The 19,986-nt window shown below is 48.2% G+C and overlaps 1 pseudogene; it reads left to right on the top strand.

The window, feature by feature from the left end:
* The first annotated feature begins 1,233 nt into the window (after positions 1-1,233).
* Positions 1,234-6,551, top strand: LOC100582003 (annotated as a pseudogene).
* The last annotated feature ends 13,435 nt before the right edge of the window (positions 6,552-19,986 follow it).

The following is a 19,986-nucleotide window of genomic DNA, read 5'->3' as shown; positions in this document are numbered from 1 at the left end:
ACCTCGGCCTCCTGGGTTCCAGTGATTCTCCTGCCCCAGTCTCCTGAGTAGCTGGGATTACAGGTCCATGCCACCATGCCCGGCTAACTTTTGTATTTTTAGTTGAGACGGGGTTTCGCTATGTTGGTCAGGCTGGCCTCAAACTCCCGACCTCAGGTGATCCACCCACCTTGGCCTCCCGAAGTGCTGGGATTACAGGCATGAGCCACTGCGCCCAGCCTGTATAGTTCAATTTATATGAGATATCTAGAGCAGTCAGACTCATAGAGACAGAAAGTTGAATGGTGGTTGCCAGGGGCTGGGGAGGAGGAATGGGGAGTTGTTGTTTAATGGGGACAAAGTTTAAGTGTGGCCAGATGACAAAGTTCTGGAGATGGATGGTGGTGATGGTTGCACAAGAATGTGAATATGTTTAACGCGACTGAACTGTACACTTAAAAGTGGTGCTGGTCTGGTGCAGTGGCCCACACCTGTAATCCCAGCATTTTGGGAGGCTAAGGCAGGAGGATCGCTTGAGGACAGTTCAAGACCAGCCTAAGCAACATAGCAAGACTCCATCTCTACATATCATTTAAAAATAAGCCAGGCATGGTGGCACATGCCTGTAGTCCCACCTACTCAGGTGGCTGAGGTGGGAGAATCTCTTGAGCTCAGGAATTGGAGGCTTCAGTGAGTATGATTGCACCACTGCACTCCAGCCTAGGCAACAGAGTGAGACCCTGCCTTAAAATAAGTAAACACATAATATAAATAAACATTTATTATATTTATATTGTTTTTTTGTGGTGCAGATGATAAACTTCCTGTTATGTGTCTTTTACTACAGTTTTAAAGAAAAGACTAGAAGATGGGGCAAAGGGAGAAACCAGGGACTTGCTCCTGCTCTCTCTCCCTCTGGGTAAAGCCTCTGGTGGTGGCTCCTCCACAGTCACAGCCCCTGCTGCACAATCCCTCCCTCCGTGGTCCCAGCTCCCTGTGGTCAGCCCCTGCCACGGCTCCGCCCCCAACCCCATGGCCCAGATCCTTGGCTCCAGGAAATCCACTTCCCCCTGGGTCTTACCAACCCTAGGGGTGGTTGCGGCTTCCTGCGTTGCTAATCTCTGGCTTGCCTCATTTTACCCTTTCTGTTTCTTAACTCCCTACTATACCTGGGTAACCAACAAGTTCACTCTGAAATACCTAGAGTGGTTTCTCTTTTCCTGACTGGGCCTCGTGCGTTACACACCTTCATGAATGGCTCTCCGGCAGAAGCCCATCTTAGCCCAGTGCCCAGTGTGGGCAAAGGGGTCCCCGGTAGCCCTGACTGGTGGGGGAACACGGTGGGGGGCCCAGCAGAAGCCTGAATGCTTGGCTACCTCTGATGCAATCTGCTTAACCCAGAACCAAGCTGCTGTCCTCGCTCAAATCCGAAGCAGCCAGCCAGGCCTCTCAGCTTCCCTGGCAGGTGGGGACACACGTAGCAGGCACTCCACAGGTGCAGAGGAGAAATCAAAGAGAATTCACAAGCACTCTTCGAATGGTGTGGTTCTGTCAGTAGCTGCAGCGTTTCGTTATTTATACCTGCCAGCGGTAGCTGCTCCCCGAGCCTGGGCTGAGCCCCCATCCCTGGCTTTGCCCTAGGCTGGCCTTGGGAACTCCCTGGGAAGTTGTCCCATGACTCTTTAAATTCTCCTACTTTTCCTCAGATTGCCTGAAGATCTGCAATCCGGAACTCATCTCCCTCCTGCCTCTAGAACCCCCCAAGCTGTCCCCTCATCGGGGACAGCCTTTCGCCAAAGCCTGGAAAGAGAAAATAAAATAAAACTTGCTTGCTCCCCAGGTGGGCCAAGGCCTGGCCTGATTCCCGAGGCTTTGGACTGATAGGCAGATAGCACTCAGAGCCGCCAGCCACCACAGCACAGCCCAAATGCAGAGACAGAGAGGCAAAGGTGAGGAGGGGGCCCCCTGGAGATTACCAACGCCAGCCCCCAGCCCATACAGGAGGAGCCAAGCTCAGAGAGGGGAGGTGGTGCCCCAAGGTCACACAGCCTGTTGGATAGTCGGGGCAGGATGGTATTGGGGACTGACAGTTTTGCTTTCACCAGGCTGTGCAGTGAATCTGTCATTGTCCTCCCTCACTTCAGGGGACCCCTACATTTGACCCAGGATCCTCTCCTGGCTGCCCTGTCCTGGGGTGTCCAGCCTGCTCCCTGGACCCCCTTCAACATCCCCAGGCTGACTTTGGTGGGCTGCATTCCCTTTCGTATCAGCCGGCTTATGAGTGGCAAGCAACAGAGTTGGATTGTTAATTAGGCAGAAGGCAACTGATGGTCAGGGTACTAGGGAGTCCACACACTTGCATTTGGGAAAGGCATGGCTGCCCCGAGACAACATGGTCCACGTGACCACCACCACCAGAAGGAGTGCCCAGGAAGAGCAGACGTCTCTGATCGGCTGAGCTCAGGTCACATGCTCAGGCTGCAAGGCATGCGGGGAATGGAAGACCTCGTGTTTTCAGTTACTAGAGTGGGAGGTGTCCCCACTGCTCACCAAGATGCTTAAGGAGGGGCTTTAGGAATGCCTAGGATAGGGCTTCAGATGTCAGACTGCAAAAACAGATGATCTATGTCCTCCAAGCTTGGGATTCAAAATCCAGGCTGCCTCCTCATATACACTAGGTCCCACCCCCCATTCATTCTGCACCCCCAACTTTGTGAGCCCACAGCTCAGAAATTCAGGGGTATCTCCACCATCGCCCTGCACCAGTGCCTTCTTGGGAAGAAGCTGGCTATCACTGATGTCCTTCTGTGAGTCCCCAGCTCAGCATCTGTGCTGCAGAGGGGCAGTTGGCCCCAAGGTGGCTCCGATCATTCCAGGAGCAGGAGTCCCCTGTGGTGTTTAGTGGGGGCAGAGCCAGGAAAATAAGCCAGCCTTAGGCCGGGTGCGGTGGCTCACGCCTGTAATCCCAGCACTTTGGGAGGCCGAGGCAGGTGGATTACTTGAGGTCAGGAGCTCGAGATCAGCCTGGCTCACATGCTGAACCCCCATCTCTACTAAAAATACAAAAATTAGTCAAGCATGGTGGCGGGCACCTGTAATCCCAGCTACTCGGGAGTCTGAGGCAGAAGAATCACGTGAACTCCAGAGGTGGAGGTTGCAGTGAGCTGAAATCATGCCGCTGCACACCAGCCTGGGTGACAGAGTAAAACTCCGTCTCCAAAAAAAAAAAAAAAATTCTGCTGCTGTTGGGGCTGAGTCCTCTAGAACCCAAAGGCCACAGATCCAAACTCAGCAGGTGTCTGAACCTTGCTGGTCCACGTCCATGGTCATTACTGTCTGCCAGGTGGATCTCAGGACTCATCCTTGACATCTTGGGCCAGAGTGTCTCCCTGTTTACCCAGATGGTGTGGAATGAAGCTGTGCTGACACAGATGATGTGGACCCAGGAAGAGGAGCCGTCCTGGGGATAAAGCTTTCATCACAGAAAGCAAAGCAGGGATAGGAAGAAACCCTCATGACACTAAACTCACTAAATGAAACCCATGCTGGCACCCACTCTGCCTGTGGCCTTTCAGTCACATAAGCCAGGAAATCTCCTATAATGTCTGAGCCAGAGTGAATGCAAACAGCTGAACATATTTTGATGAATGTGGCTGTGTCTTTGCGGTTCCTATCAAATGTCATTCCCATGCACCGCCGTGCTCCCTGGGGAGGTATCGGGCCAATGGTCATAGGGGAACAGCTGTTCCACCCCCTTGGGCTTCTTTCTTAGAAACTCATCATATCCCGATGGACATTCAAAATGTTATCTTTTTACAAATCTATATCGAGCTTCTCTGGGTGTCCTTTGGAATTTACACAGTAGGATGTCCCAGAGAAATGGCCGCTAGGCCTTTATTCCCTTGTGTAACCTGAATATATTTGGCTGTTCTCATGGACCAGTCCTTGCAATGTATACTCATGTAAATCTTTCATATCAGCTTCATCAAAAGGGAGGCCCGGGGGCTTTAGACAAATCCTTTCATGGAAATTTCCTGAAAATCCTCACCGGACATCTCTTTCTCTCTCTATATTTCCCACTACTGGCGTCTACTAAAATAGCTCTATAGCTTATTCACGCAGCACCCTGGCTACCATTTATTTCTCCCACCTCCTCTCTGAGCCCCTCAATCCACCCTGGATTTCTGAATTTCTGCCCTGTGACTCTCCTTCTAATATGTCCTCCTTCCATTGTTCTTATCCTTGAGAATTAGCTCTTTCTTAAAGAATAGTAAATCAGGATCTCATTTATGCTCTCAATCCATGCACACCACTTCACACATTCAAACACACACTCACACATACACACATACTTACAAATGCACACATTCGAAGCTCACATACACATATGTTTATATATCCTACACATTCACACATGCACTTACACAGATTCACACAAATGTACACACACATATACACAATGCACGTTCAAACATATGTGTGCCCATTAGGTGCACATATTCAAACATACATGTATCCATTATATGCACACATTCAAACATACATGCTATTCATTGCAAGGACTGGTGCATGAGAACAGCCAGATAGATTACGTGTGGTTTGAATGTGTGCATTCCATTATAGCAGCCGCCTTGGACTAAGACACACACTCACAGTTATGTATCCTTACACTCACATAGACACACACATCCTACTCACACTCAGACACACACACACACACATGCACATTTTCCCTTCCTCTCAGGGGCTTCTAGCAATGCCACCAAACCCCATCAGGCTGGCTTCATAGATCACACACTTTTGCTCATGCACTCACACAGACTCACACAAATGCACACACATGTACACACAACGCATACATTCAAACACATATGTACTCATTATGTGCACATTTTCAAACTTACCTGTATCCATTATACACATTTCCTCCCAGAAGGTGGGGAGTTTGGCATCTCAGTGTAGCCAGCCCCTAGGTGTCAACACTCCTTCTCCAGCCCCTGGGATCTGTGCCCAGTTAAGGAAGAAGATGCTGCATATAGCTGTCCTTTCCCTGGTGGGGGCTGTCAGCCCATGGGATGTTTCTTGCTTTCAGATCTGAAAAAGGTACAGGGTCATCCCTGCTCCTAGATTTCTGAAAAGTCCCTGAGTGGTCATGAAATCTGTCCCATTCATGGTGAGTCTGTGAAACGCCAGAGGATGGGAGAAGAGGCCATCCAGTAATGCTGCTGCTGATGCCCCTGCTACCCTGGTAGCATGCTGGGGACATGGTGACTCCCTTTAGCCCCAACAGGCTCCTGGAGGATGTCCGTCTGTCTCCACGCACTGGCACTGGCTTGTGGAGGTTGCCTTCAGAGCTTGGATACACCTGCGTCATTCCCAACTCCCCAGGCCTGCCCACTCCATTTTAGTCATTGATCCTGGGGGCTGCTTGAAGGGTCCCCCAGCTGGTGACTCTAACAGTGAGAATTCAGGACCAACTCCATTCTGCAACAAAATCCTGGTTTACTCAGCCATTCTTGCTTCCAAGGGGTTCTAACAAGCACCTGGCCCACTATGTCTGAATGTCCAGACTTAGCTCAACCACTACCAATGGGTGGGCCTCCAGACTTAGCTTAACCACTTCCAATGGGTGGGCCCCCTTCTGTTGAGATGCTCTTTAACAAATGAAGGCCAGCCACACTCCTCTGGGCAGTGAGACTGTCCACCTCAGAAATGGAGGCATTGGCCAGACACGGTGGCTCATGCCTGTAATCCCAACACTTTGGGAGGCCCAGGAGGGAGGATCCTCGCTTGAGACCAGGAGTTTGAGAACAGTCTGGGCAACAAAGCCAGATCCCATCTCTACAAAAAATAATAATAATAATAAATTAACCAAGCATGGAGGCACACATCTCTAGTCCCAGCTACTCAGGAGTTTGAGGCAGGAGGATCGCTTGAGGTCAGGTGTTCAAGGCTGCTGCAATGAGCTATGATTGTGCCACTGAACTCCCGCCTGGGTGACAGAGTGAGACCCTATTTCTTAAAAAAGAGAGAGAGAGGCTTTGCAGTAACCGCCGCCACCAGGAGCTCTGTACTATCAGCCACGGTCAACCCCACCGTGTTCTTCGACTGTTATCGACGAGCCCTTGGGCCGCATCTCCTTCAAGCTGTTTGCAGACAAGTTTCCAAAGACAGCAGAAAACTTTCATGCTCTGAGCACTGGAGAGAAAGGATATGGTTATAAAGGTCCCTGCTTTTACAGCATTATTCCAGGGTTTATGTGTCAGGGCGGTGACTTCACACACCTTAATGGCACCGGTGGCAAATCCATCTACAGGGAGAAATTTGATGATGAGAACTTCATCCTAAAGCATACAGGTCCTGGCATCTTGTCCATGGCAAATGCTGGACTCAACACAAATGCTTCCCAGTTTTTCATCTGCTCTGCCAAGACTGAGTGGTTGGATGGCAAGCATGTGGTCTTTGGCAAGGTGAAAGAAGGCATGAATATTGTGGAGGCCATGGAGTGCTTTGGGTCCAGTAATGGCAAGACCAGCAAGAAGATCACCATTGCTGACTGCAGACAACTCTAATAAGTTTGACTTCTGTTTTATCTTAACCACCAGACCATTCCTTCTGTAGCTCAGGAGAGCACCCTTCCACTGCATTTGCTCGCAGTATCCTAGAATCTTTGTGGTCTCGCTGCAGTTCCCTTTGGGTTCCATGTTCTCCTTGTTCCCTTCCGTGCCTAGCTGGATTACAGAGTTAAGTTTATGATTGTGAAATAAAAACTAAACAAAAAAAAAATAGAAAGAGAGAGAAATGAAGGTGTTGGCCCCCAGGACAGGAAAACCCCCAATATGGGATCTTACAGACATTCATCTTCTAGTGCTTCTCTGCCATGGGCCCACCCATCAACGTGAGGACTCAAGGAGACCTCAAGTCCTTCCTCCTGCTCTTGGTGCACTATGCCTGGTGCACTTCTCAAGTCCTTGCTAACAGTGGTCTCAAACATTTCCCCCAGCAAACTCATCACAACTGGCACATCCCAAGGAGAGCTCACGGATACGACCACAGTGTCTGCCACTGGCATCCTTTCTCCATCAAGAAATGACTCCAAGTTCTTAAGAAATGGGACACCTCTTAAGGTAATGCTAAAAATTCCTTTCCAGCCTTTAACTTCATGAAGCTTTTTGACTTCCTTGGTTTAATGAATGTATGTGAAAATCTGGTCCTCCAAATCTGTGCATCCTCCCAAAAATAGTAATTCCGATCACGGCGTGTTTTTCACAGTGTCGTCCCTTTGACACAGGTGCTATTTTAAGCCTCATGAATTCCTTCAGTAACATAACATTCAACAGTTAGGTGGTACCTGTGGCACCCACCACCAGGCCTGGCACAAAATAAGCCCTCAAGAGATAATTTCTTGGCTAACAAAAATGAAGTACAGTGTGGCGTTCTCTTGGCTCTGCAATTACTGCGATGCAATTCTGACGCCAGGCACTTGGAGTTAACATCAGACTCCACAGGTTTAAGAGCATGGTTCCCAGCAAGACCGCCCTCATTTCAGAGGCCAGTTCAGGGGTCACCAAGACACATGCACTTCTGACCAACTGGCCACCAATCTGGGAGGGGAAGAGGCTTCATGATCCTCCTCGGATCAATAATTTGCTAAAATGACTCAGAATTCAGGTAAGTTCTATATTTGCAATTACAGTTTTATTATAGAGAGTACAAATCAGGACAAGCCAAACAAAGAGACACATAGGGCAAGACCTGGGGGGTGGGGGGTGTGGAGTCTCAAACGCACGGCTTCTAGGCCCTCTCCCCATAGAATCTGGCACACCTCTATGTTCATCAACCAGGGTGCTCCCCCAAGCCTCAGTGTCCAGAGTTTTTACTGGGGTTTCACCATAGACATTATTAATTGAATAACTGGCCATGTGACTGAACTCAGTCTCCAGCTTCCCACCCTACCCCACCCCACAGACTGGGCTGATATCACCTGGCTCAAAGCTCCAACCCTGTAATCACACGATTGGACTTCCTGGCATGGCCAGCTCCCATCCCAAGTCACTTCATTAACATAAACTCAGGTGTGGGCAGTCTGTGTGAATAACACACACTCCTAACACTCAGGAAATTCCAAGAACTTAGACGCTTCCTTTCAGAAACCAGGAAAATTCTTTATTCTAGAACAAAATTTTAATTATACAACAGCTCAGATCTTGGGCGATTATTTTATTTTGTTGAGTTGGGGTCTTGCTCTGTTGCCCAGGCTGGAGTGCAGCTGTGTAATCGTGGCTTACTGCAGCCTCGACCTCCCAGACTCCAGCCATCCTCCCGCCTCAGCCTTCTGCATAGCTGGGACTACAGATGCAAGCCACACACCCAGACTGGCTAATTTTTTTTTTTTTTTTTGGTAGAAATGGGGTCTCACTATGTTGCTCAGGCCAGTCTCTAGCTCCTGGGCTCAAACAATCCTTCTGCCTTGGCCTCCCAAAATGCTGAGATTATAGGTGTGAGCCACTGCACCCAGCTTTGGGCGATTACGTTAATAAGTGGCTCAACTGAACACAACAGCTGAGTTCCAAAATTCTGATGGTCACTCCCTAAAGGTAATCCAAATTAATCCCATGGGACCCATTTCCAATGTGGCATCACCTTCAAAGACATATACCCATTTAATAAAAACTACCAAATGATATCTGATGAATGAATGCTTATGGCTTTCAATTAAGATTACACATTAGGCTGGGTGCAGTAGCCCATGCTGTAATCCCAGCACTTTGGGAGGCCAAGGAGGGCGGATTGCCAGAGCTCAAGAGTTCCAGATCAGCCTGACCAACATGGTGAAACCCCATCTCTACTAAAAATACAAAAATTAGCCAGGCATGGTGGCGTGTGCCTATAGTCCCACCTACTAGGGAGGCTAAGGGGGAAGGATCACTCGAACCCAAGAAATGGAGGTTGCAGTGATGCCACTGCACTCCAGCCTGGGTGACAGAGCGAGACTCCATCTAAAAAAAAAAAAAAAAAATGAAATAGGGGCAGGGTGAGGTGGTTCATAACTGTAGTTGCAGCACTTTGGGAGGCCAAGACAGGGGAATTGCTTGAGGCCAGGAGTTCAACACCAGCCTGGGCAACATAGTGAGACCCCTATCTCTATGAAAAATTTAAAAATTAGCTGGGCATGGTGGTGCACACCTGTAGTCCCAGTTACTTGGGAGGCTGAGGTGGGAGGATTGCTTGCACCCAGGAGGTCAAGGCTGCAGTGAGCTGTGTACTGCTGCACTCCAGCCTGGGTGATGGAACAAGACCCTGTCTCAAAAAAAAAAGAAAGAAAGAATGTCTTTTCCAGCAACTTGGATGAAACTGGAGGCCATTATCCTTAGTGAAGTAACTCAGGAACAGAAAACCAAATACTGCATGTTCTCACCAATAAGTGGGAGCTAAGCTATGGGTACTCAAAGACGTGCAGAGTCGGGACATTGGAGACTCAGAAAGGGGATGATGGTAATGGGTGACGATGAAAAACTACTTATTGGGTACAAAGTACACTACTCAGGTGACAGAGGCTCTAAAATCCTAGGCTTCACCACCATACAATTCTTCCACGTCCCCAAAACCCACTTGTACCCCTCAAGCTACTGAAATGAAAAAAAACTTAAAAATAAATTTTTGGCCGGGTGCTGTGGCTCACGCCTGTAATCCTAGCACTTTGGGAGGCCAAGGCTGGCGGATCACCTGGGGTCAGGAGTTTGAGACCAGCCTGGCCAACATGGTGAAACCCTGCCTCTACTAAAAATACAAAACTTAGCCAGGCATGGTGGCACAGGTCTGTAATTTCAGCTACTGTGGAGGCTGAGGCAGGAGAATCGCTTGAACCTGGGAGGAGGAGGTTGCAGAGAGCCAAGATCACACCACTTCACTCCCGCATGGTCAACAGAGTGAGACTCCATCTCAAAAATAAATAAATAAATTTTTTTGAGACAGAGTCTTGCTCTGTTTCCTAAGTTGAAGGGCAACAGTGCTATACGGCTCACTGCAGCCTCAACCTCCTGTGCTCAAGTGATCCTCCCACCTCAGCCTCCTGAATAGCTTGGATTACAGGCTCGTGCCATCATACCTGGCTAATTTTTGTAATTTTTGCAGGGATGGGGTCTTATTATGTTGCCTAGGGTGGTCTTAAACTCCAGGCTCAAGCGAGCCTCCTGCCTCGGCCTCCCAGGTAGCTGGGACTACAGGCACGCACTACCACACCTGGCTAATTTTTTATTTGTTATAGAGATGGGGTGTCATTATATTGCCCAGGCTGGTCTCAAACTCCTGGCCTCAATCAATCCTCCCACCTCAGTCTCCCAAAGGGCTGGGATTACAGGCGTGAGCCACCACGCCCAGCCACTATTTTTTCTTTTTAAAAAAATTTTTGGCTGGGCGTGGTAGCTCACACCTGTAATCCCAGCCTTTTGAGAGGCTGAGGCAGGTGAATCATGTGAGGTCAGGAGTTCCAGACCAGCCTGGCCAACATTGTAAAACCCCGTCTCTACTAAAAATACAAAAATTAGCCAGGCGTGGTGGCAGGCACCTATAATCCGAGCTACTCGGGAGGCTGAGGCAGGAGAATCACTTGAACCTAGGAGCAGAGGTTGCAGTGAGCCGAGATCGTGCCACTGCACTCCAGCCTGGGCATCAGAGTGAGACTCTCTCAATAAATAAATAAATAAAATTTTAAAAAACAAAAAGAAAAAAATAAATTGACAGAGCCACACAGAGTGTAAGAAACTAATCAGACCTATTCAGCTAGAAAACCAATTTTACACAACTGTGTCCATTTTCCCCCAAGGAGTTTCACACCTTGATGCAAATCGGGAGACTGTGGGAAAGTGGAATTTCATGTTAATTTGCATTTCTGACCGTGGAGGGATAGGTGAAATGTGCCTTCTTTTCTATGGCATAGATAAGACAGTGGCACTCTGAGAGGCTCAAAAGGAAGCTTTCTCCCCCAAAAGCTATCCCCAACCTAACCGTGAAACAAAAATGGTGCATCTCAAAAGGACCTTGGTGGTGGTGTTGGAAGGTTGATCAACAGGAATGATACCTGCAAGCTGTAATTGTGCTTACTTTCCCTGACATACAGTAGGTGCCCCATAAACCTCTGATGGCTGGATGAATTAACAAGTGAATGAGCTCTTTATTCAAGGGTCCTACTCCAAACCAGCATCCCTCAACCAGTCCTTCCATCACCACCTAGGTGAGGGGCGGTTGTTGATGGAAAAAAGGCAAGAACCAAATTTGCAAATTCTCCTGCTGGCTTCACAATAATTCATGCTCATCTGCATCTAATAAAATATGGAAGCAATTTTACAGGAACATTTTGTGCTTTAGCGATTCATTTAACTCTTTCCTCCAGGGGGCAAGTCGTATATCCTCATCCAGATATGTGGGAAGTTCCGTGAATAAATCTGCAGATATCTTAAGATGAGATGTTCCTCTCCCCGCTGGGAGCCCTGACTCTAGTGAAGGAAAGCTTGAAAGTGAACACCAACCGGGCTTATCCTGGCCCCCTCTCCTACCCATGGTTTCGTGCCCCTGTGTCTGTCCCACTGCCCAAGTGACCTGAAATTGCTAGAGGAGGTGAGTGCTGAAGTCAGCATCCTCAGAGCCAAGGACATTGTCCTCTAGAGCCAAGTTCACCCCTTTACTTGGCAGGACCTCCAAGAGATGAGCTGCTGTCCACCCCATCAGCCCTCAACACCAGACCACCAGGAAGGACAGACGCTCAGGTGCCCCAGCCGCTGCCACCATCCCCCCAGACACCACGAACAGCCCCTTCACTGTTCCTGGCTGTGTCTGCCTGTATGAGCTGCCCCAAACTCCTTGCAGATCTAAGAACTGATGAATAAAAATGAGTAACACCTGCCCCAAGCTGCCTATCTCTCCATTCACGTCCTGATTTTCTGGGTCACCAATTTTTTTTAATTAAACTTTTCATTTTCAGATGATTGTAGATTCACATGCGGTTGTAAGAAATAATACAGAGAGAGCTCATGAACTCCCTTACCTGGTTTCCCCCAATGGTAGCATCTTGCAAAACTATAGTACAATATTGGGCCACCAATTTTCTTTTTTCTTTTTCTTTTTTTTTTTTTTTTTTTGAGCCTAAGTCTCACTCTGTCACCCAGGCTGGAGTGCAGTAGCGCAATCTCAGCTCACTGCAACCTCCACCTCCCAGCTTCAAGCAGTTCTCCTGCCTCAGCCTCCCAGGTAGCTGGGATTACAGGTGCCTGCTCCCATGCCCAGCTAATGTTTTTGCATTTTTAGTAGAGACAGGGTTTCACCACGTTGGCCAGGCTGGTTTCAAACTCCTGACCTCAGGTGATCTGCCCGCCTTGGCCTTCTGAAGTGGTAGGATTACAGGCATGAGTCACCGCGCCCGGCCCAATTTTTTTTTTCTTTTTTTAGGAGGCAGGGCCTCTCTCGGTCACCCACACTGGAGTGCAGTGGCACAACCATAGCTCACTGCAACCCCTACCTCCTAGGCTCAAGCAATCCTCCCCAGCTTCAGCCTTCCAGGTAGCTGGGACTACAGGTGCACACCACCATGCTCAGCTAATTTGTTAAAATTTTTTATAGAGATGGGGTCTTGCTATGTTGCCCAGGCTGGTCTCAAACTCCTGGCCTCAAGCGATCCTCCCACCTTGGCTTCCCAAAGTGTTGGGATTACGTGAGCCACCATGCCTAGCTGGTCAGCAATTTTTTTAATGTAATATCCTGTCCCTATTTTATAAAATTTGATAGGAAGTTTATTTTCACCAAACTGAAATTCTTGACCCCATCTGCCCACTCCAAAATCCACTTAACTTGTTTACCCGATATTTCCCATCTGGATAAAGGGTACTCATTCCCCAGGTCCCAGCCCCACATTCGGGAGTGATTCCTCCCTCTTCCCTGCATTCTCCCACCCAAATCCAAAATATCAGCCAGTCTTACAGATTCTAGCCAAAAAGTCCTGAATTCACCCATTTCTCACATCCTCTTCCACGACGACCCTGACATTACACACCAGCCCTGACCTTCAGCAGAACTGCCTGTGTAACTTCTAAGGCTCAGTAAAAAATGAACACAGGGAGCCCCCTGCTCCAAAAGACTAGCCTGGGCAACATAGTGAGACCCCATCTCTACAAAAAAATTATTTCAATTAACTGGGCTTGGTGGCCGCACCTGTAGTCCCAGCTACTCAGGAGGCTGAGGCAGGAGGATCGCTTGAGCCCAGGAGCTTGAGGCTGCAGTGAGTTGTGATCACGCCATTGCAGTCCAGCTTGGGCAACAGAGAAAGAGACCCCATCTCTAAAAAAAATTAAAATAAAAGAATTCAATATGGTAGCACCCAAGCATGAATCCAGTCCAGGGATTAATGCTTCTAAGTGCAGGGCTCTGTGGATTGCACAGGCCCCATAAACATGAAGCCGGCCCTGCCCCTCCAAGACCACCAGGAACACACTGACAGCTGAACAAAGTGGGTTTATTGATGCGATGCAAGAAGCGTGCACAGATCGTGGAAAACCCTAGGACATCTCTGTAAGGATGTACTTAGGGATTCATGCTGGGGTTGTATGTTTTGGAGAATAGCTCAAGGAAGCAAGGCTTTGCTCTGGATTGCATGCTGCTAAGAACCAGGTCATTCCACAATTGAGTATCTTTTTTTATTTGATGTATTTTTTTTTTTTTTTGAGATGGAGTCTCACTCTGTTGCCTAGGCTAGAATGCAGTGGCTCAATCTCAGCTGACTGCAACCTCCGCCTCCTGGGTTCAAGTGATTATCCTGCCTCAGCCTCCCAAGTAGCTGGGACTACAGGCACCTGCCACCACACCTAGCTATTTTTTTGTATTTTTAGTAGAGACAGGGTTTCACCATGTTAGCCAGGACGGTCTCAATCTCCTGACCTCGTGATCCACCCACCTCAGCCTCCCAAAGTACTGGGATCACAGGTGTGAGCCACCGCGTCTGGCCTTTTTTCTTTTTTTTTTTAATTTAATTTTATTCTACGTTCCGGGATACATGTGCAGAAAGCGCATGTTTGTTACCTAGGTAAACATGTGCCATGGTGGTTTGCTGCACCTATCAACCCATAGGTATTAAGCCCCGCATGCATTAGCTGTCTATCCTGGTTCTCTCCCTTCCCCACCCACCCCTGCAACAGGTCCCAGTGTGTGATGTTCCCCTCCCTGTGTCCATGTGTTCTCATTGTTCAACTCCCACTTATAAGTCAGAAATGCGGTGTCTGGTTTTCTGCTCCTGCGTTAGTTTGTTGAGGATAATGGCTTCCAGCTTCATCCATGTCCCTGCAAAGGATAGGATCTCATTCCTTTTCATGGCTGTGTAGTATTTCATGGTGTATATGTACCACATTTTCTTTATCCAGTCTACCATTGATGGGCATTTGGGCTGATTCCATGTCTTTGCTATTGTGAATAGTGCTGCAATGAACACATGTGTGCATGTATCTTTATAATAGAATGATTTCTATTTCTGTGGGAATATACCCAGTAACGGGATCGCTGAGTCAAATGGTATTTCTGGTTCTAGGTATTTGAGAAATCTCCACCCTTCTTCCACAATGGTTGAACTAATTTACATTCCCACCAACAGTGTAAAAGCATTCCTATTTCTCCACAGCCTCACCACCATCTGTTGTTTCTTTACTTTTTTTTTTTTTCTAAGACAGAGTTTCACTCTTGTTGCCCAGGCTGGAGTGCAATGGCACGATCTTGGCTCACTGCAACCTCCACCTCCTGGGTTCAAGTGATTCTCCTGCCTCAGCCTCCCAAGTAGCTGGGATTACAGGCATGCGCCACCACGCCTGGCTAATTTTTGTATTTTTAGTAGAGACGGGGTTTCTCCATGTTGGTCAGGCTGGTCTCTAACTACTGACCTCAAGTGATCCTCCTGCCTTGGCCTCCCAAAGTGCTGGGATTACAGGTGTGAGCCACCACGACCGGCCGTTTCTTTACTTTTTAATAATCGCCATTCTGACTGGCGTGAGATGGTATCCACAATTGAGTATCTTGATCTTTTTTTTTTTTTTTTTTTTTTTTGAGACTGGGTCTTTCTCTGTTGCCCAGGCTGGAATGCAGTGACACAATTATAGCTCACGGCAGGCTCAACCTCGTGGGCTCAAGCGACCCTCCTGCCTCGGCCTCCCAGAGCACTGGGATTACAGTCGTGAGCCACCACCCCTGACCATCTTGATTATTCTCATCTAGAAGGTGAGAAGAATGGAGCAAGGCTAGAATTGTGATTTTTTTTTTTTTTTTTTGAGACAGAGTCTCACTCTGTTGCTCAGACTGGAGTGCAGTGGCATGATCTCAGCTCACTGCAACCTCCATCTCCTGGGTTCAAGCGATTCTCCCACCTCGGCCTCCCTAGTAGCAGGGATTACAGGTGTGCACCACCATGCCAGGCTGATTTTTGTGTTTTTAGTAGAAACAGGTTTCACCATGTTGACCAGGCTGGTCTCAAGCTCCTGACCTCAAGTGATCCACCCTCCTCGGCCTCCCAAGGTGCTGGGATTACAGGCATGAGCCACCGCGCCCTGGCTCATTTTTACTTTTTTGAGACAGGGTCTCATTCTGTCACCCAGGCTGGAGTGCAGAGGCATGATCACGGCTCACTGCAGCCCCTTGACTTCCTGGGCTCAAACAGTCCTCTCACCTCAGCCTCCTGAGTAGCTGGGACTATAGACACATGCCGCCATGACCGGCTAATTTTTTGTATTTTTTGTAGAGATGGGGTCTCACCATGTTGCTTAGGCTTGATTGATTTTTTTTAAAAAAGAAAACTTCAAAGACTCAGTCTCTCCCGTCAGCCACGATGGAGCATGTTTGGTTAATACTATGGTTCAGACACTGTCCCCATGTTATCGGTTTTCAGATATGATTTAAGGGGGGGCGTCTGACTACTGTTTTGATTCATCATGGCCACAGAGTGGTCTTGCCTGACATCGATGATCTGTGAAATCATTTACATCTAACAGGAGAATACCCAGGCCCAGCCATGAAAGTCCACGAGACTGTGACACTTTTCTCTTTCTCACCATCATCCCTGGCCCAGCTTCCTGCAGTGGCCCCGTCCCCCACCTCCCAACTTTGGCCTAATCTCCACATAGCAGCCAGCGAGATCTGTTCTATCAGCAATGAGACCATGCCAGTTCTCTTCATAAATTACCAGTATCTTCTGTTGCAGATTGAATTGTGCCTCCCAAAAAGATACGGACAAGTCCTGACCTCTAATATCTGTGAATGTGACCTTATTTGGAAATAGGGTCTTTGCAGAGATAATTAAGTTAAAGATCGTGAGATGATATGATATTGGATTTGAGCCCTACATCCAAGGATCGGTGTTTTTTGTTGTTGTTGTTGTTGTTTGGGGTTTTTTTCGTTTTTTGTTTTTTGTTTTTTGACAGAGTCTTGCTGTGTCACCCTGGCTGGGGAGTGCAGCAGCGTGATCTCGGCCCACTGCAACCTCTGCCTCCTGGGTTCAAGCAATTCTCCTGCCTCAGCCTCCTGAGTAGCTGGGATTACAGGCACCTGCCACCATACCCAGCTAATTTTTTTTATTTTTAGTAGAGATAGGGTTTTGCTAAGTTGGCCAGGCTGGTCTCGAACTCCTGGCCTCAGGTGATCCGCCCGCCTCGGCCTCCCAAAGTGCTGGGATTACAGGCATGAGCCATTGCACCTGGCCTAGTGTCTTTTAAGAAGAGAAGATGGTCCGGGTGCAGGACCTGAGATGCCCCTGACACCAGGCACCCACAGGGGCCTTCTGGGGCCAGCCTTGGGCCACAGTCCACCTTCCTGCAGCCACAGACCCTGGGGCTGCTGAGTGCAGGGGACAAGGGATATTTTTCTCTGTTTTCTGGCATCTTTGTTATAACATTACCATTTCATTGTGTCAGTAAACAATCCCAGGATGCAAAAGTGAAGAGAGTGTATCAAGAAATCTACTTTCTAAGCCAAGTATTGCATCTTGCACCTGTGGTCCCAGCTACATGGGAGGCTGAGGTGGGAGGATCACCTGAGCCCAGGAAATCAAGGCTGTGGTGAACCATGATTGTGCAACTACACTCTAGCCTGGATGACACAGCAAGACCCTGTTGAAAAATAAATAAATAAAAATAAAATTTTAAAAGGAAATTAAATTTCTAAAAAGGAAAGGGAGTGATTATAGTGAATTAGAATCAGAAAAGAGGGTAGGTTGCGATGGCTCACAACCTGTAATCTCAGCACTCTGGGAGGCTGAGACAGGAGGATCAGTTGAGGCCAGGAGTTCAAGATCAGCCTGGGCAACATCGCAAGACCCCGTCTCTACAATTAAAAAAAAAATAGCCAGGCATGGTGGTGCACACCTGTAGTCCCTTGCTACTTGGGAGGCTGAAGTGGGAGGATCATTTGAGCCCAGGAGGTGGAGACTGCAGTGAGCCATGACCATGCCACTGGGCGACAGAGCCTCCTGAGTAGCTGTCTCAAAAAAAAAAAAAAAAAAAAGCATCAGGAAAGAGAACATGAGCATCTGAGCATGGTGGCTCATGTCTATAATCCCAGCACTTTGGGAGGCAGAGGTAGGTGGATCTCCTGAGGTCAGGAGTTTGAGACCAGCCTGGCCAACATGGTGAGACCCCATCTCTACTAAAATTACAAAATTAGCTGGGTGTGGTGGCAGACACCTGTAATCCCAGCTACTTGGGAAGCTGAGGAAGGAGAATTGCTTGAACTCGGGAGGCAGAGGTTGCAGTGAGCCAAGATCACACCACTGCACTCCAGTCTGGGCGACAAGAGTGAAACTCCATCTCAAAAAAAAAAAAGAGAGAGAGAACATAAGCAACGCCCAGGAAGAAACTGGAGATGGGCAAGGTTGAAAATGAGTGAGAAAAGGGAAAATAAACTTCTCCACCAAGCAAGCCGGAGCTCGGGCCTGGAAGGGAAACTGCCCATAAGGGCCCCGCGACCTCCAGTCCTCCCCTCTCCTCCTGCTGGGGAAGACAAGACCTTGTGGTCAGTACAGGCTTAGGATTCATACATCAGCAGTGATTTTCTATTTTCAAGTTCAAAAAAGGAAAAGAAAATAGAATAACTCTGGTTTCTTTGCAACCCTCTTCTTCTCCATGGTCCTCTCGGCCCCTAGAATGCTGTAAACGGAGTTTATGGTTGCAACTGGACTTCTCTTTCAAGCCTTAGGAGATTGTGTTTGCGTTTGTTGCTAGGTAGCGCTGAAGGTGAGATTTTGGGTCGAGAGCAGCCTCTGCCCCCAGAGGCATCAGATGCAGCTGGTTCGATGCCAATGGGAGGAACTTTTAGATAAATGATTCCATCTGCCCTGTCCATAGAAACAACGATTTGGGAAAAACATCTACCAGCTTGTTGTAGATGTGAATAAAGGTCTTTCTCAAATCTCACAATTAGGCCGGGCACGGTGGCTCACGTCTGTAATCCCAGCACTTTGGGAGGCTGAAGCAGGCAAATCAGCTGAGGTCAGGAGTTTGAGACCAGCCTGGCCTACCTGGTGAAACTCCATCTCTACTGAAACAAAAATTAGCTGGGTGTGGTGGCGGGCGCCTGTAATCCCAGCTATTCAGAAGGCTGAGACGGGAGAATCACTTGAACCTGGAAGGCGGACATTGCAGTGAGCCGAGATCGCACCACTGCACTCCAGCCTGGGTGACAGAGCAAGACTCTCTCACAAAAAAAAAAAAAAAAACAAAGAAAAGAAAAAAAAAAATCTCACAATTAGCACCTGCCCTAAGAAGTCAGCACCCAGGAAAGCAAGATATGACTCACGAACCCTTCCTGGGGTTAGAATTAAGGGCCCTCCTGCCACCTCTTTTATTTTTTTCACTTTTATTTTTTTAAGTTCAGGGATACAAGTGCAAGTTTGTTATGTAGGTAAACTTGTGTCATGGGGGTTTGTTGTACAGATTATTTTATCACCCAGGTATTAAGCCTAGTAGTACCCATTAGTTATTTTTCCTGATCCTGTCCCTCCTCCTACCCTCCACCAACCAGTGGACCCCAGTGTGTGTTGTTCTCCACTTTGTGTCCCTGTGTTCTCATCATTTAGCTCCCACTTATAAGTGAGAACATGTGGTATTTGGTTTTCTTTCCCATACTAGTTTGCTGAGGATAATGGCCTCCAGCTCCATCCATGTCCCTGTAAAGGACATGATCTCATGCTTTTTTATGACTGCATAGTATTCCATGATGTATATATACCACATTTCCTTTATCCAGTCTATCACTGATGGGTGTTTAGGTTGATTCTGTCATATAAGAGATGTTTTACTATTTTTTTTTCTTTTTGAAACACAATCTCACTCTGTAATCCAGGCTGGAGTGCAGTGGTGCAATCTTGGCTCACTGCAAGCTCCACCTCCTGGGTTCAAGTGATTCTCCCACCTCAGCCTCCGGAGTAGCTCATATTACAGGCATGCACCACCACACCCAGCTAATTTTTGTATTTTTAGTAGAGACGGGGTTTCCCCATGTTGGCCAGGCTGGTCTTGACCTCCTGACCTCAGGTAATCTGCCCACCTCGGCCTCCCAAAGTGTTGAGATTACAGCATGAGCCACTGTGCCCAGCTGGATGTTTTACTATTTATAAAACAGTTTTGCAAACTTGGCTTTCACTACAGTCTCTAGGGCGAAAACTCACTCATGAATCTTTCCTCACACGACCCCAGCCCTGTGTGTGCGAGGGAAGAGGTTGCTGCGTGGAGATGGTCTGCTCTGGGGCCTGTTTGCTAGTACCTAGATCCCTGTGCCTCAGAGGGCTCACGTGTTTTTTGTATGTTCTGCTCTCCTTTGACCTAAGTTTCTACTGTACTTAAGCAGCAAGTGGGGACAATGTAGGGAGGATGGTACACAGGCCACACATGCCATTCCTCCTTGTCGGCCTCTGGGGCCAGCCCCTCCACTCTGCTCTCTTTTCTCTCAAGGGGCAGCCAGGCTGGCAGACCAGGCCATCCAGTCTTAGGC

The sequence above is a fragment of the Nomascus leucogenys genome, chromosome 17 (genome assembly GCF_006542625.1).
Source record: "Nomascus leucogenys isolate Asia chromosome 17, Asia_NLE_v1, whole genome shotgun sequence".
NCBI lineage: Eukaryota > Metazoa > Chordata > Mammalia > Primates > Hylobatidae > Nomascus > Nomascus leucogenys.
The sequence above is the reverse complement of the archived record's forward strand: the minus strand, read 5'-3'. Positions and strand labels throughout refer to the sequence as shown.